The sequence below is a fragment of the Onychomys torridus genome, chromosome 1 (genome assembly GCF_903995425.1).
Source record: "Onychomys torridus chromosome 1, mOncTor1.1, whole genome shotgun sequence".
Lineage (NCBI taxonomy): Eukaryota > Metazoa > Chordata > Mammalia > Rodentia > Cricetidae > Onychomys > Onychomys torridus.
In genome coordinates this window covers 178,827,847-178,842,403 of record NC_050443.1, presented here as the reverse complement: position 1 = coordinate 178,842,403, position 14,557 = coordinate 178,827,847, and the positions used below count along the sequence as shown (strand labels likewise).

The 14,557-nt window shown below is 37.7% G+C and overlaps 1 protein-coding gene across 1 annotated transcript in view; it reads left to right on the top strand.

The window, feature by feature from the left end:
• The window catches only part of Pdzd8 (PDZ domain containing 8), a 67,244-nt gene that overhangs the window by 40,738 nt on the left and 11,949 nt on the right, over positions 1-14,557 (top strand). The window lies entirely within an intron of this gene.

Below are 14,557 nucleotides of genomic sequence, written 5' to 3'. Positions count from 1 at the left end.
CCACAAGCCATGTAGCAAAGTATAGATTAATAGAAATGGGTTAATTTAAGATAGAAGAAGTAGATAACAAGAAGCCTGCCACGGCCATACAGTTTGTAAACAATGTAAGTTTCTGTGTGGTTGGGTCTGAGCGTCTATGGGCCTGGCGGGTGAGAGAGATTTGTCCTGACTGTGGGCCAGGCAGGAAAACTCTAACTACACATGAGTGTATTGCTGAAATAAATTACTTGGTGTGATTTAAAATTGAACTGTCTTTACTTCCTTTTTAATTTTGGAGACTTTCAGAAGCCTTGTTGGGTAATAATAAATAAAAATCTACATTTCCAGATCTGACAATGCCTACAAAGGGTTTAAAAGAACTCTGAAAAACTGTAATTTTAAGTGAGAACATTTGAGCTGAAACAGACAGACTTCTGAATACATTAGGCCAGATGCCTAGGACTTGGCATTTTGGTGTGTTTACTTAAGGCTGCATGCCTGGCAGGTCGAATTTTGGTGTGCCTATTTAACCATTTGCCATTTGCAGTCTTAATCTTATCAAAAGGAAGAGAAAGCTTAAAGCAAATAAAGCTTTTTTGAAAATGTCAGTCTTTTATGAAAACTTTGGTTTAGATCAGCTTGATAACATTTGAGAATACAGTAGGGACTCAATGAAATTTTAACCATATGTAACATTTTATAATTGGCTTCTTAAAGTCAAGTGCCTTTCAGCTCTAATAGTAAATACTCCATAGCATTTCCATTCTTAAAAGTTCATCTTAGTTAAAAATAAAGGATGAAGTTCCTGTCTCAGCTTTCTACACTCTGGTATGATTGTGAAATTCTAGGAAGGAGTAAGAAATTATGTTAAAATATTATATACTTCAAATCAAATTAGTCTAAGACACTAAGAATGAGGAGTAAGAAACAATATGAAGTATTATTCACTTTATGATCCCTGTCAAGAGAAATAGATCAGCTTTCCTGTGTGTATCATATATTGCTATTGTCAGTTCAGAGTATGTCAGTTTCGGTGTAAAAGTACTGAGAGCTTCTAGTGAAGGAATGTAGCATTCGTAAAGAAGTGACAGATGAAAGAAATGTCAAGAATAAAAGCTTTAAATAGCATCTGAGAAATGTAGCTATTACTTCCAAGACAGTAGAGACTATGAGGTGTAGCATGAATCTTAAATGGTCGTAATAAAAACAAAAACAAAAACATGGAGTCAGGTATTGGGGTGAATGCTGGAAGATCAGAGAAGCAGAACAAGTCACACTACCTCACCTCTCCAGTTCCTCAGCTGATCCTGTTTCCTCAGACCGGAAGCTTCTGTGTCCTCATCCAAAATGAATCGCAGCTGAGCTGCTTCTCACAGCCTGAATGCTTAACCAGCCAAATGCTTCTAGTTTCTGATCCTCATGCCTTATATACCTTTCTGCTTTCTACCATTACTTCCTGGGATTAAAGGCATGAGTCACCATGCGTGGCTGTATCCTTCAACAGATGGATTTCTGCCTCTGGAACGCTAGGATTAAAGGCGTGTGCTACCACTGCCTGTCCTCTATGTTTAATATTGTGGCTGTTCTGTCTCTGACCCCAGATAAGTTCATTAGGGAGCACAATATTTTGGGGAACACAATACCACCACATTTCCCCTTTTTTGTCTAAAATTTTATAAAGCTTATAACTAATACAAGAAAAACTATCCAATAAGTATATATGATATATACAGTCAAGATTACAGTAACGATGTCTAGTCCATTAACATTTGACAGATTCAGATAAAAACTCCATTAATATATAACAATGTCCAGTAACATTTGATAAACTCAGACAAAAAAATTTTCATTACTTATCCTATTTAAAACAAGTAGTTCCTTTTTAAATGTAGATTCAATAATTAACCTTTTTATCTTATATCTATATTCTTTTTTCTTTTCATAATAGATTCAATAGTCTACTTTTTGTCATTTTTATATCTTCCCCTTTTTCTTTTTTCAGTAGATTCAGTGATCTACCCATTTATCCTATTATTCTTTATCTTTTTTTCTCATAGTAGATTCCTATCTATCTCATGTCTATATTCTCTTTTTTCTTTTTCTTTTTTTTAAACAAAACCTCTGAATATAATCTCCTTGTTCAACTTTTTTCCTGACCATTAGCAATTAACTTGTAACCAACCATCATAAACAATAACAATTATCTATAAGCCATTGAACGATCAAAACACACCCACCCCACCTCTTGGGAATTATGCTTTCTGGGGGTGAAGACATCTTTAGGTGAATCCTGAAAAGAAAAATTTGGGGGCTAATTGTCAAGTCCTAAGAGAGTTAGCTGTATCATTTGTCCTGTCTCTGTGTAATGGGAAAGTGCAGGGCTTGTTTCAAGTCCTTGTTCGAGTAGTCCGTCAGGCTGGATCATCTCAGCTAGCCATCTTGAAATTGTCCTGAGCAGTTTGTAGTCCAAAGCTCTTCCTGTAGTGTTAATCGGCTTAATGGCTTTACCATACTCCATGTGCTATCATCATTGTGGCGTCCCATCATCCTTTTGAAGATTTCAAAGTCACTGTTAATCATGGTCATGGTTCCCTTTAGTGTTTTTTGTTTTTTGGTGTTTTGTTGTTTGGTGTGTGTGTGTGTGTGTGTGTGTGTGTGTGTGTGTGTGTGCGCGCGCCTTCTCTGTGGTTTGGAGCAATCACAGTCTGATAAATGTTTGTTTCTCGGAACCATGAATGTTCTTCCCTAAAAGAGAAAATCTTAACAGCAATTTCTCCCCAGCATTTGTCTTGCCAAACGTTTCCAAACTAACCTTTGCCGATGCTTTCTTGTAACACGCTGGTCCTGGCAATTCTTCTCTGAACAAGCAGCAGTAAACCCTTTGTCCCAGGTAGCAGCATCACCGCAGTCACCAGCACGATGAGAAACAGCCTGCAACTTGGATGAGCGGTCACTGCCTCCATGGCCCCACCACCACTGTTTGTGGCTGGCCCCGAAGCTTCTCCTAGGTTGGCCTCAAACTTGGGATCCGCCTGCCTCTGCCTTCTTAGTAAATCCAACCAGCATGCTCTACCACAAACCGGCTGAGGGTAGCTCAGGTCTGAGCTAGGACCCACAAGGCCACAGGCAATCAGCTTTTTCATGAATTCGTACCACGAACTTTGTACGCCAATGTAAGGCATGAGGACCAGAAACTAGAAGCATTTGGCTGGTTAAGCTTTCGGGCTGTGAGAAGCAGTTCAGCTGAGATTCATTTTGGATGAGGACTCAGAGGCTTCCAGTCTGAGGAAACAGGATCAGCTGAGGAACTGGAGAGGTGAGGTAGTGTGACTTGTTCTGCTTCTCTGGTCTTCCAGCATTTTTTTTTTTTTTATTACGACCATTTAAGATTCATGCTACAATGAGGCTTTCAGAGTAAAAGTGTTCTTAATCTGAATCTCTCTTTAAGGAAGACTAAGAGGGGTACTAGCCAGGCCTCTTTTTGACAGCATGGCCATGCCAAAGTCTAAAGCCATCCCATCTACAAGTATTTTATTATTCTGTAAATAAGACTGATATTGCTTCTCACAATCCCATGAGAGGCAGGTACTTCTTCATCTGTAAATTTCTGGCATGAAGTAGGTCATCAACAATATGTGCATTGGATCTGAGTAGAATCACGCAGGCAAGGGAAAGACTTGAAATAATAGAGGAGAATGAACATCTAAACTAGGTTGGTGATTATGGAGATAAAAAATGGAATCAGAATGGCTTTGGATATCTCTGGAAATGGAAAGAGTTTTAGAGAGAGGTAGCCAGAAAGAACAGTCTTCTTGAAGGTAGACAGAAAAGGAAAAAGCAAATATTCTGGAAAACTTAGGTTTAAAGTGATAGTGACCAAGAAAAGGCAGTCCAGAATGGATTTTTTTTCAGTGAGAGAGCCTGTCTCAGAAAGGAAGATGAGGATGAACAGCAGAAGACACCTGACATTGATCTGTGGCCTGCACATACACAAACATGTCTGCAAAAACATGCAAAAAAGAGCTGTTGAGAGAAAATTAATAGTCACAAAACATAAGCATTACTTTTAGAGTCTATTTTTTAAGACGTTTTACTTCCGTGAGCCAAGAAGAACTGCCCAGCTCAATCCATACTCGGGAACTAACATGCTTTTCAAAGCATAGTAGCACCTTCTCATTAAATATTTTTTCACCAGATAGCTCATTTCCTGAGTTATACACAGATACTGGATGTAGAGTTGGGTCATAGATGGTTCAGAAATGTGTTAAAGGTACTGCCAAGGTTCATGCAGTTAAGTGGGATCCTCCTTACTGCCCACATGTACCCACTCAAAGAGAAAAGAATGCCCAATTAGCAAGCATCAGAGGCATTTGCAAATCCAGACTGACTGACCCACATTCTGTTTTACTGTTGCTGTAACAATTTGGCTTCAACAGAAGTAAGAAAATAGGTTGTTCTGGATCAAATGTGAATGACTGTGATCTGGAAACATGGATTCAGGCTATTCTGAATGATACATTCCATCATGAAAGCAGTTATACAAAACTTTTACAGTCACAGAACAAAAAAGAAAAGTCATAAATTAGTGTACATACATGTACTTACATTGGTTGGAAACATCAGGCAACTGGATTATAACAAGTTTGGGGGAAATTTCTTCTTTAGATTTCAGATTGTTATAGTATACTTGGCATTAGGATTGGTAGAGGCTCTAATAATCTTACTGACACATCCTGAGAAGTTTTAAATTGAAATAATAATCAGGAGGGTGTTAGGCAAGATATAGAAAATTAAGACAGGCTTATAACATTCATAGAATTTGGTTATGTATCTGCAACATTGCATCTTTCCATAAATTATGTTCTAACTAGTCAAGGTCAAGCAAGCAATCTATAGGTATGTAATATAGATATAGCTTCTTCAGAGAATATCATTTCACACTACTGTATCATCTCCACAAATGGCATCCAGTATGCCTGGGTTCAAATCCCCATTCTTCTATTTTAGTTCTATGATGGTAAACATTTATTTCATCACCTCTAGAGAAGAGGAGTCACTACTGCCCAAGTCTTTTGCCCCATGCCTTCAAATTCTTCCTGTAACAAGGTAAGGAAGGCAAGAGAAGTACTTCCTTGGGCTATGAGAGAAAGTGGTGCTATTTCTTTGTTTTTAAGGTAAGAGAGCCAGGGCTGGAAAGATGACTCAGTGGTTAAAAAAAAAAAGCACTTGCTGTTCTGGGAGAGAACCTGGGTTCACTTCACAGCACCTGGTGGCTATATAGTGTCTTAGAACTATCCATAACTCCAGTTCCAGATACCACTTACATATACCTTTCCTGATCTTTAAAGACAACAGGCATATACATGGTACACATACATACACGTAGGTAAAGAATTCATAAAATAAAATCTAAAAATGGTTATAAATTTAAAAACTTTATTTTTTATTTTTATTTTTTTTCCTCCTTTTTTATTTATTATATTTGTGTTGTAATTTTACACATCAGCCATGGGTTCCCCTGTCCTCCCCCCTCCCGTCCCCGCCCCCACCCCTCCATTCCCATCTCCTTCAGGGCCAAGACTCCCCTGGGGATTCAATTCAACCTGGTGGATTCAGTACAGGCAGGTCCAGTGCTCTCCTTCCAGGCTGAGCAAAGTGTCCCTGTGTAAGCCCAAGGTTCCAAACAGCCAGCTCATACACTAAGAATAGGTCCGGGTCCCACTGCCTGGGTGCCTCCCAAACATTTCAAGCTATTCAATTGTCTCACTTATCCAGAAGGCCTGATCCAGTTGGGGGCTCCACAGCTTTTGGTTCATAATTCATGTGTTTCCATTAGTTAGGCTATTTGTCCCTGTGCTTTTTCCAATCTTGGTCTCAACAATTCACACTCTTACAGTCCCTCCTCTTTCTCAACAATTGGCTGGAGCTCCACCTGGGGCCTGGCTGAGGATCTCTGCATCCACATCCATCAGTTATTGGATGAGAGTTCCAGCACGACCGTTAGGATGTTTGGCCATCTGATCACCAGACTAGGTCAGATCAGGCTTTCTCTCGACCGTTGCTAGTAGTCTACAGTGGATGGATGTATCATTGTGGATTTCTGGGGACCTCTCTAGCACTTTGCTTCTTCCTGTTCTCATCATTTATCATGGTCTGTTATTCCTTCTTCTCCCTTTCTGTTCTTGATCCAGGGAGGCTACCTAGAAAACGGGACCCTAGGAAAGACACAGGGATCGCCCAATGACAGAGAAATGGATGAGATCGACATGAACAACCTGGACGACAGTGGGAGTAATGAAGGGCAAGATTCGAGGGAAAGAGAGCTTAGGGGAGCAAAAACTATTTTTAAAGATAAGAAAACCAAGTGGTGACTCTTAACATAAGCAGGTTTACTATAACAAGGAGGGTGGCCTATTTGAGAGAATGTCCTTGTTAGGGAATATTTAAATAGTTAGCAAAAATGGGAATCATGTCTGTGCCTTGTTGTCAAATAGTTCAGGAAAATATATGCAAGAGAAAAACAAATGTGAAACACTGGTCAGGAAATATGGCTCAGGATAAATAGGAAAAAAATTTGTAATTTTGCTGTGTAGATGTAACCATCTTGTTAAATAAGAAACACAGAGCCAATTGCAGAGTTAAAAGCCAAGAGGTCAGAGCAATAGCTGAGAGCTGAAAACCTTACCCTTCACTGCTGCTCTGTCTTTCCTCTCTGCAAGAGACCTACTTCCTATGCCCTGTCTTTATATAGACTTTCTGTTCTACCTTCTCATTGGTTGTAAACCCAGCCACATGACCTCCTTGTCACTGCCTGTCTGTACAGACCTCTAGGTCTTTTATGGTTGGTATTGAGATTAAAGGTGTGTGTCTCCATGCTGGCTGTATCCTTGAACACACAGAGATCCACCTAGTTCTGCCTTCTATGTGCTGGGATTAAATGTGTGCACCACCACCACCGCAAAGCTTCTGCTACAGCTTGCTCTAAAGGCAACTTTATTAACATACAAATAAAATCACATTTCAATTCAAATAAAATATCACTACATTTCTGTTATTCCTGAAATTATTTCAGTATAAAAAGTTAATTTTTAGAAAATCATATTTCCCTAAGTCTCCCCACAGACTTTGTAATATCTGAATCACTTTGCAAAAATATACTGTTAATATGTAAAGGTGAAGGTTGATTTGGTGACTCAGATTAAGAGCTATTTCTCTGACAAGAATTTTAAAGGACATGAGTATTCCATGCTATTGTTTCCATAACAACCTCAGCCTTCACCTACTTTTCTTAGCATTTTATTTCATTAGAATGGTTGTATAAAATTTAAATTTGTTTGAAGTCAAAGCATTAATAAAGGCTTTAATCAAATTTAAAAAGAGGAAACCTTAAGTGTATTGATTATTCATATGGAATTATTTTAACAGCCTTTTGAACCTAAGCAGAAGGCCATTTTTATTCCTTAGATGTTTTAGGTCATTTGTATTTATATAATGAAGTTTCTGTTCTCAGTGCATTTCTATGTCTTTGTTGTCTCTTTGTGACTGAAGAATACAGTCCTTATTTACCATTCAGTTACTTTAGAAGCTAAGTTACCTGATGGCCAAGCTGCCATTCTGTTGCGAGAGGTCTTACTTGTTTCTCATCCAAAAGAAAGTCTTTCTGAGGAAAGACTATGGAGGTTTCTGGTTTGTGTTTGACATTTATGCCTAGTTTCATTTAATCATGACAACAACCCAGTATGCTAATAGAGGCCCCTTCACTGTGACTTAGATATGGTTTGTTTCTCCTAAAGGTTAATGTGTGACAAGCTTAACCCCAGTTTGGCAATATAGAAGATGATAGAACCTTTAAGGAAGTGAACCCTTAGGGGAAGTCCTTGGGTCACAGTTATTTTCAATAAACTTAAAATAGCTCTCATAGGACCCCTGAAGCTCTCTAAAGAACAAGTTACAAGGGAGCACAGCAGAATCACTCTGGCCTCCTGCTGTACTGTGTGTGCTCTTAGACATGTTCCCATTGTAGTATGCAATCCTCATAAGAGCTGAGTAATGCCATACCAATGAACCTCCAAAACAGCTAAGTAAACGATTTTTCTTCGCAAATATTCTGCATCAGGAATTTTTTTGTTTCAACAAATATGAACTAATATATTCTCTTTATAAATGAATCCCACAAGCCAAATGTAACAGCACATGCATTTTAGCTCCAGCATTGGAGGCAGAAGCAGGTAGGTAGATCTCTGAGTTTGAGGCCATCTTGATCTACATAGTGGGTTCCAGGACAGCCAGGGCTACATAGTGAGAACCTGTCTTAAAAATAGAAAAAAAGAAAGAAAACAACAACAAAAAAAGTCCCATAGGACTAAATCGCTTTCCAAATTTGATAAACTAATACTTAGAGTCAGAATTCAAACCCAGCAGAGTACAAAACTATCCCAGCTAACATTTTAGTTGTTCAGAATTTTTTTTCCCATATACCATAACCATTGGAGCTTGGAGGACTAAGCTAATTTTGATGAGTTTTTAGCTATTTTGAACATTAACTGCTTAAAAGGTAAGCATCATTCTGGTAAGGAAAATGTTTATAGATTGTGTGAGAAAATTTAATTTAGAATTCATTCTTATCCTATACAGATCTACCTATTTAAGCACCACCATGGCATGTGAGGAGGGTGTATTGGGGGCAGGGGATGCAGAGATCGTCATCATTGAGACAAGGACATAAAAGTTTTCTTTTGCAATTTTACTTCATAAAAATTTATGAATAGACTGTAATGCTATGAAACTATGGGCAATTTAATTCTGGATTTCAAGGACTTAGACAGTTATTATTATTAAACATTTATTAAGCTCTGAATTATAATTAAGAGGTCATGATTTCTAAAACTAGGGCTAACAAGATGGCTCTGTGACTAAAACCTGACAACCTAAGTGTGATCCCAGGACCTCCATGGTGCAGAGAACTGACACTCCTGGAGTTTTTCTCTGACTCCACATGTGTATCACATCTACACACACACACAATGAATCAATGCAATAAGAATGTTAAGATTTTTGAAGCTAGAACAACTTTTATATTGCATAAATTTAACTATTTGCAAGGTAAACATTTATATTCTTGGCAAACAAACGTGTTAGAAATGTAACTGTTTGACTGAATACCAGTTGTCAGTTCAGTTTGCTCATGATTACAGAGGACAGATTGCAACCAGGCTAGGAACTAACTGCTGTCTATCCAAATAGAAAGCAACATGCCTGCTGAAAGATCTGTATGGATAGATTTTGTTTTGTTTTGTTTTTATCACCCACTGCCTTTAGAAGTCATAACCATAATTGGTAAACCTACTATCTCCATTAGTGTACTCATAAAGAGAAGCATGTTCTTGTCCATGTTCATTTTCTATACCCCCAGTATACAGGTGTAAGATAAACAAGAAACATAACTCAGTTAGAAGTGACTGAGTTAGATGTATTAGTACTGTTACTTAGTTTTTAATGAGTTAAAATTCTATCTTTAAAAAAAAAAAAAAAATGAATCTCCAAGGATCATTCTGGTGTTGGTCTAATCTACTTCTAAGCAAATATTGGTGGGAGTGCTGGTCCAGCTTGGATGAGTTAGTATCCCTAGACCATCTATCAAGGCAGGGCAGTAGAACTGTGTTATGTGATATGCATAGCTGTGCCTACTACACAACCATTTGTAAGACTGGAGGATGACAGAAATGATTCCCTTAGCTGGAAGTATTGGAAATATTAGTATCTACAATAGGCATATAATGAGCATTTAATAATGTTGATTTTATTCCTTCTCATTCTTTAAAAAAACACTGAAATTTCATAAACATAGTTAATAGGTAGACTTTGTATATTCCATATATTTATTGAAAGATAATGTACTATAGGATCTTTTATTAGATTAAACAGAATTGTAGAATTTGATAGGTCCATTGAAGTGCTGCAGCTTTTCTCTAGTAAAAGCCAACTTGGTTATAATCAGGATTACAGTCTCAAGTCAACTGATATCATCTAGACAATTTTAATTTCCCAGTAGTGCCAAAACTGTAACCCTAAATTATAGACAACTTGCTAAATGGTCTTATAATTAAAAACCTGGAGCCAGATATTGGGTTAAAACCGAGAGATCAGAAAAGCAGAAAGAAGCCAGCCACATTCTCACCACTTGGAAATCCTCAGCCAAAGAGACCTACTTCCTATATACCCATGCCTATATGTTTTTCTGTTCTGCCATCTCATTTTTTCTCTCTGCCCAGCTACATCACTTCCTCTTCCTCCAAACTCTATCACTTCTTCTCTGTCTGTACAAACCTCCAGACCTTTATGGTTAACTAGTGTTGGAATGAAAGGTATGTACCACCATGCCTGGCTTTGTTCCCATTGTGGTCTTGAACTCACAGAGATCCGGATGGATTCCTGCCTCCCAAGTGATAGAATTAAAGGTATGTGCCACTATTGCCTGACCTCTATGGTTACTATAGTGGCTGGCTTTTTCCTCTGCTCCTCAGATAAACTTTATTGGGGTACACAGATAAAATATCACCACACTAAATGATGGCCTCATCCATTCCAATTTCTCATGCTTTTAAGACATAGCCAAATGCCACACCATCATGTAAGGCGGCCGCCGCCTCCTCCTCCTCCTCCTCCTCCTCCTCCTCCTCCTCCTCCTCCTCCTCCACGTGTACTGGGATTGAACTCAGGTCATCATCTTTACAAAGTTAGCAGTATGATTGTTTAAATATATATACATATTAATTATATACTATAGTATAATATATAACTAAACGTGTATGTTAACCACATAGATGTCTTATAGACACACACACATAAATAAAAATAAATCCTTAGAAATTTGGAAGTTTATTTTAAATATTGTCATAGCAATAAAATAGAAACTTAGAATGTATTTTTGTGGACTTTTTGCTTTTGATACAGTGTTCTTTTTCCTAGCTATATCTGGTTTAATCTAGTATAAATTAAATAAGTAAATTAAAAACCTAGGGTTCATCTGAAATAGTGCTCTGTGAGTAAGGTATCTTAAGACAAAATTGACATATTTGGAGCTTATCCATGAATAAAATCTTGCTACTGGCACATGACAGGTTTTCTCCTCCTTTCTAAGCTACGTACTCCCCACTTTTCTTTGTTATGTGTGGTCCCTCCAGTGTAGTGTTGAAAGTGGCAGTAGAGACATTAATTCTCTCAGCTTTGAGTATTGTGTTGTTTATAGATTTTTTTTTTTTTTTGTAGTTTCTCACAATCAAGTTTAGGAAGTTTTCTTGTATTTGTAGCTGGCTGAGGGTTCTTATGAAAGGATGTTGGACTAAATGGGCTTTCTTTTGTGTTTGTTAAAATATTTGTGGCTTTATCCATTATTTTATTTCTGTAGTAAACTAACTGATTCCTGAGTGGTCACTAACCTCTAATTACTACAGCGAACTCCATTTATAGTTATTATATTTTGTTATATGACTGAAAGATTTTTTTCATTCATATTTGAATATTACAGATACGATTCATAGTTTTGTTTTCTTGATTTGTCCTTATCTGTGTTTGGAGTCCGTGTAACATTAACATCTGGTTAGATAAGCATGTTTTTATTTCTTCATGAAAAACTGCCAATAGCTAAGTATGTGCACACTTGTAGTCAGGAGTTCATGGCCTGCTACCTCTACATGGTTTGAACCCAGCTTGTGTTACAAGAGACCCTGTTTCAAAAAATAAACAAATCTCTAAAAGTTTACAAAACCTATCAACACAAAAACTAAAGAACAGTTTTTAATAAGGTCTATTTTTTACCAACTACCAATCACCAGTTAGGAAAGTGAATTTCTAACTAAGGAGGAATTATATATTAAAGCTCTAAAAAATTAGCAGGAACTTTAGAAACATATCCTTAAAAAACAAGACTGAGAAATGTTGACTAAAGAATAATGAAACTATCGATATTTCTAATTGAGCAACAGTTGAATTATTGTCATCTTGAGGGATGTAGTGTTTTCTGTTCTCCTTTTTTAAATCAGCAAGTTGAATGAGAACAAATTGAGTATTACTCTTATTTCAATTCATAGGAGATGATATTCTGTTATATACATTTCTGATAAATTGAATGACAGGTGACAGATTTAGTTAAGGAAATGCTCTAAATGAGATAAATGGCATCTCATTCACCAGATAAGTCTTAGTAAAATGTATTTGTAAACTCCCTTCCTTTATATCCTTACAGAAAATTTAGCAATACAGTCATCTTTCTGCAGCAGATTAGTTCTTGTCCCTAACTCCTCATACCTCCTTAATATAAAATGCATTATTCCTGCATTTAACCTATACATATCCCTCTATATACTTTACCTTCTTCTCTGGGTTACTAAAATCATCATAGTGTGTTACTTAAGGAATAATGATAAAGAAGAAAGTTTGTACACTGTACACTGCCAGTACATATGTAGAGTTTTTTCTTACTATCTCAGCCTCCGTCCCTCCCTCCTTCCCTCCCTCCTTCCCTCCCTCCCTCCCTCCCTCTTTACTTTCTTCCTCTTTTTTCTTTCCAGGGTTTCTCTGTGTATCCCTGGCTATCTTCGAGTTCACTATGTAGACTAGGCTGACCTCAAACTCAAAGATCTGCCTGCTTCTGCCTCTCATGTGCTGAGATTAAAGAAAGGCATGTGCCATCATGCCCAGCTTTAAATTTCTTTAAAGTTTTTATTTGATGTATATAGGTGTTTTGCCTGTACCTAGATCTGTGTTTGTGCATTGTCTGCAGAAAGCCAGAAGGAAACATCATGTCTCCTGGAACTGGAGTTACAGACAGTTGTGAGCCACCATGTGGATGCTAGGAATCAAACCCTGATCTCTGGAAGAGCAGCCAGTGCTCTTAACTGCTGAGCCAACTCCCAGCCCCTTAATATTTTTGATGCATTGTTGCTTGGAAATAGAAATCCAATTCTATACTATAAAAAGTAGAATTCCAAAGCCCGTCTAATGACATGGATTACTCCCACTGAATTTGAGAAAAGCAATATTCAGAATTATATTCACAGTATATGATTGTATTCATCATGTCTCAGTTTTGACACAATCACAATTTTGTATTAAAAGTATAAGCAAATGCAAATTCTTTTTTGGTTTTTCGAGACTGGGTTTCTCTGTGTAGCTTTGCACCTTTCCTGGATCTCGCTTTGTAGACCAGGTTGGCCTCGAACTCACAAAGATTCACCTGCCTCTGCCTCCCCGAGTGCTGGGATTAAAGGTGTGCGCCACCACCGCCCGGCATAAATGCAAATTCTAACAGTAGTTCCAGATCGTATGGTTAGGAGTGGTTTTCTTTTGATTTTGTTTCTTTACTTCCAAATGTTTTACTATAGGTGTGGTTACTTTAAAAAGATATTGAATACATTGTGTTATATATTGTTTGGCAATTTCATGAATATATATTTTGATATTTGATGTATATATTTTGATCATATTCAGCCCAAATCCTCTCTCCCACTTCCCCCAGGACCACTGTCTCCCATGCTTCCTTCCTTCTCCCACCTTCATGTCTTCTTCTTTTTTGAATATATTTTTATTTTTTGAGAATTTCATACATGTATATCAGATATTTTGATCACATTCCCAGACCCTCCCCAACACATCCTCTCTCCCAACTTCATGTCCTCTTAACTTTTAATAACTCACTGAGTCCAGTTAGTGCTTATCATAAGTACATGGGTGTTGGCTATCCACTGGAGCCTGGGTAAACTACCATGATGGCCACACACCCAAAGAAAACTAACTCTCTCTCCCCAGCAGTCAATGGCTCCTCACCCAGACTGTTCCACAACATGTTCCTATCCTTACTTCATTGTAGCTTAATGTTTTCCTGTGTCCCACCCGGTCCACAGCTGCTTAAACACAAGTAAACACACATAGGCGTATGTTAATTAAAACTGCTCAGCCAGTAGCTTAGTACCACTGACTAGCTCTTACACTTAAACTCAGGCCATTTCTGTTCATCTATATGTCACTATGTGTTCTGTGGCTTTACCTGTGTGTCATTACATTGATGCTCCCTGGATGGTGGGCTGGCATTTCCTGACTCAGCCTTCCTCTTTCCAGAATTCTCCTTGTCTGCTTATCCTACCTATACTTCCTGCCTGGCTTCTGGCCAATCAGCATTTTATTTATCCACCAATCAGAGCAACACATTCACAGCATAGAGAGCACCATCACCCATCATTTCTCCTTTTCTTTCTATTTAAAAGGAAGGTTTTAACTTCAACATAGTAAAATTACATATAATAGAACAGTTGCAAGATAAAATGGTCCTTTAGTTTCCTGCTTCACAGAAGAAACTTCCAGACATTCTACAGGACACAGAAAGAAGTGACTGAGAGACTAGGTCTATGGACTGAAAATGGATGCCTCAACTTTATAGAACTTTGGATAACTGTCCCTCTTGTCATTGTAGATTTTTGGAAGTTACTTACAATGTTCTTCCTATTTACTTAGGTAATATTATATCCTTCTGAGGTCTTTGATGTAGTTGAAGACTAGGTAGTTATAATTATGGTTTTCCTTG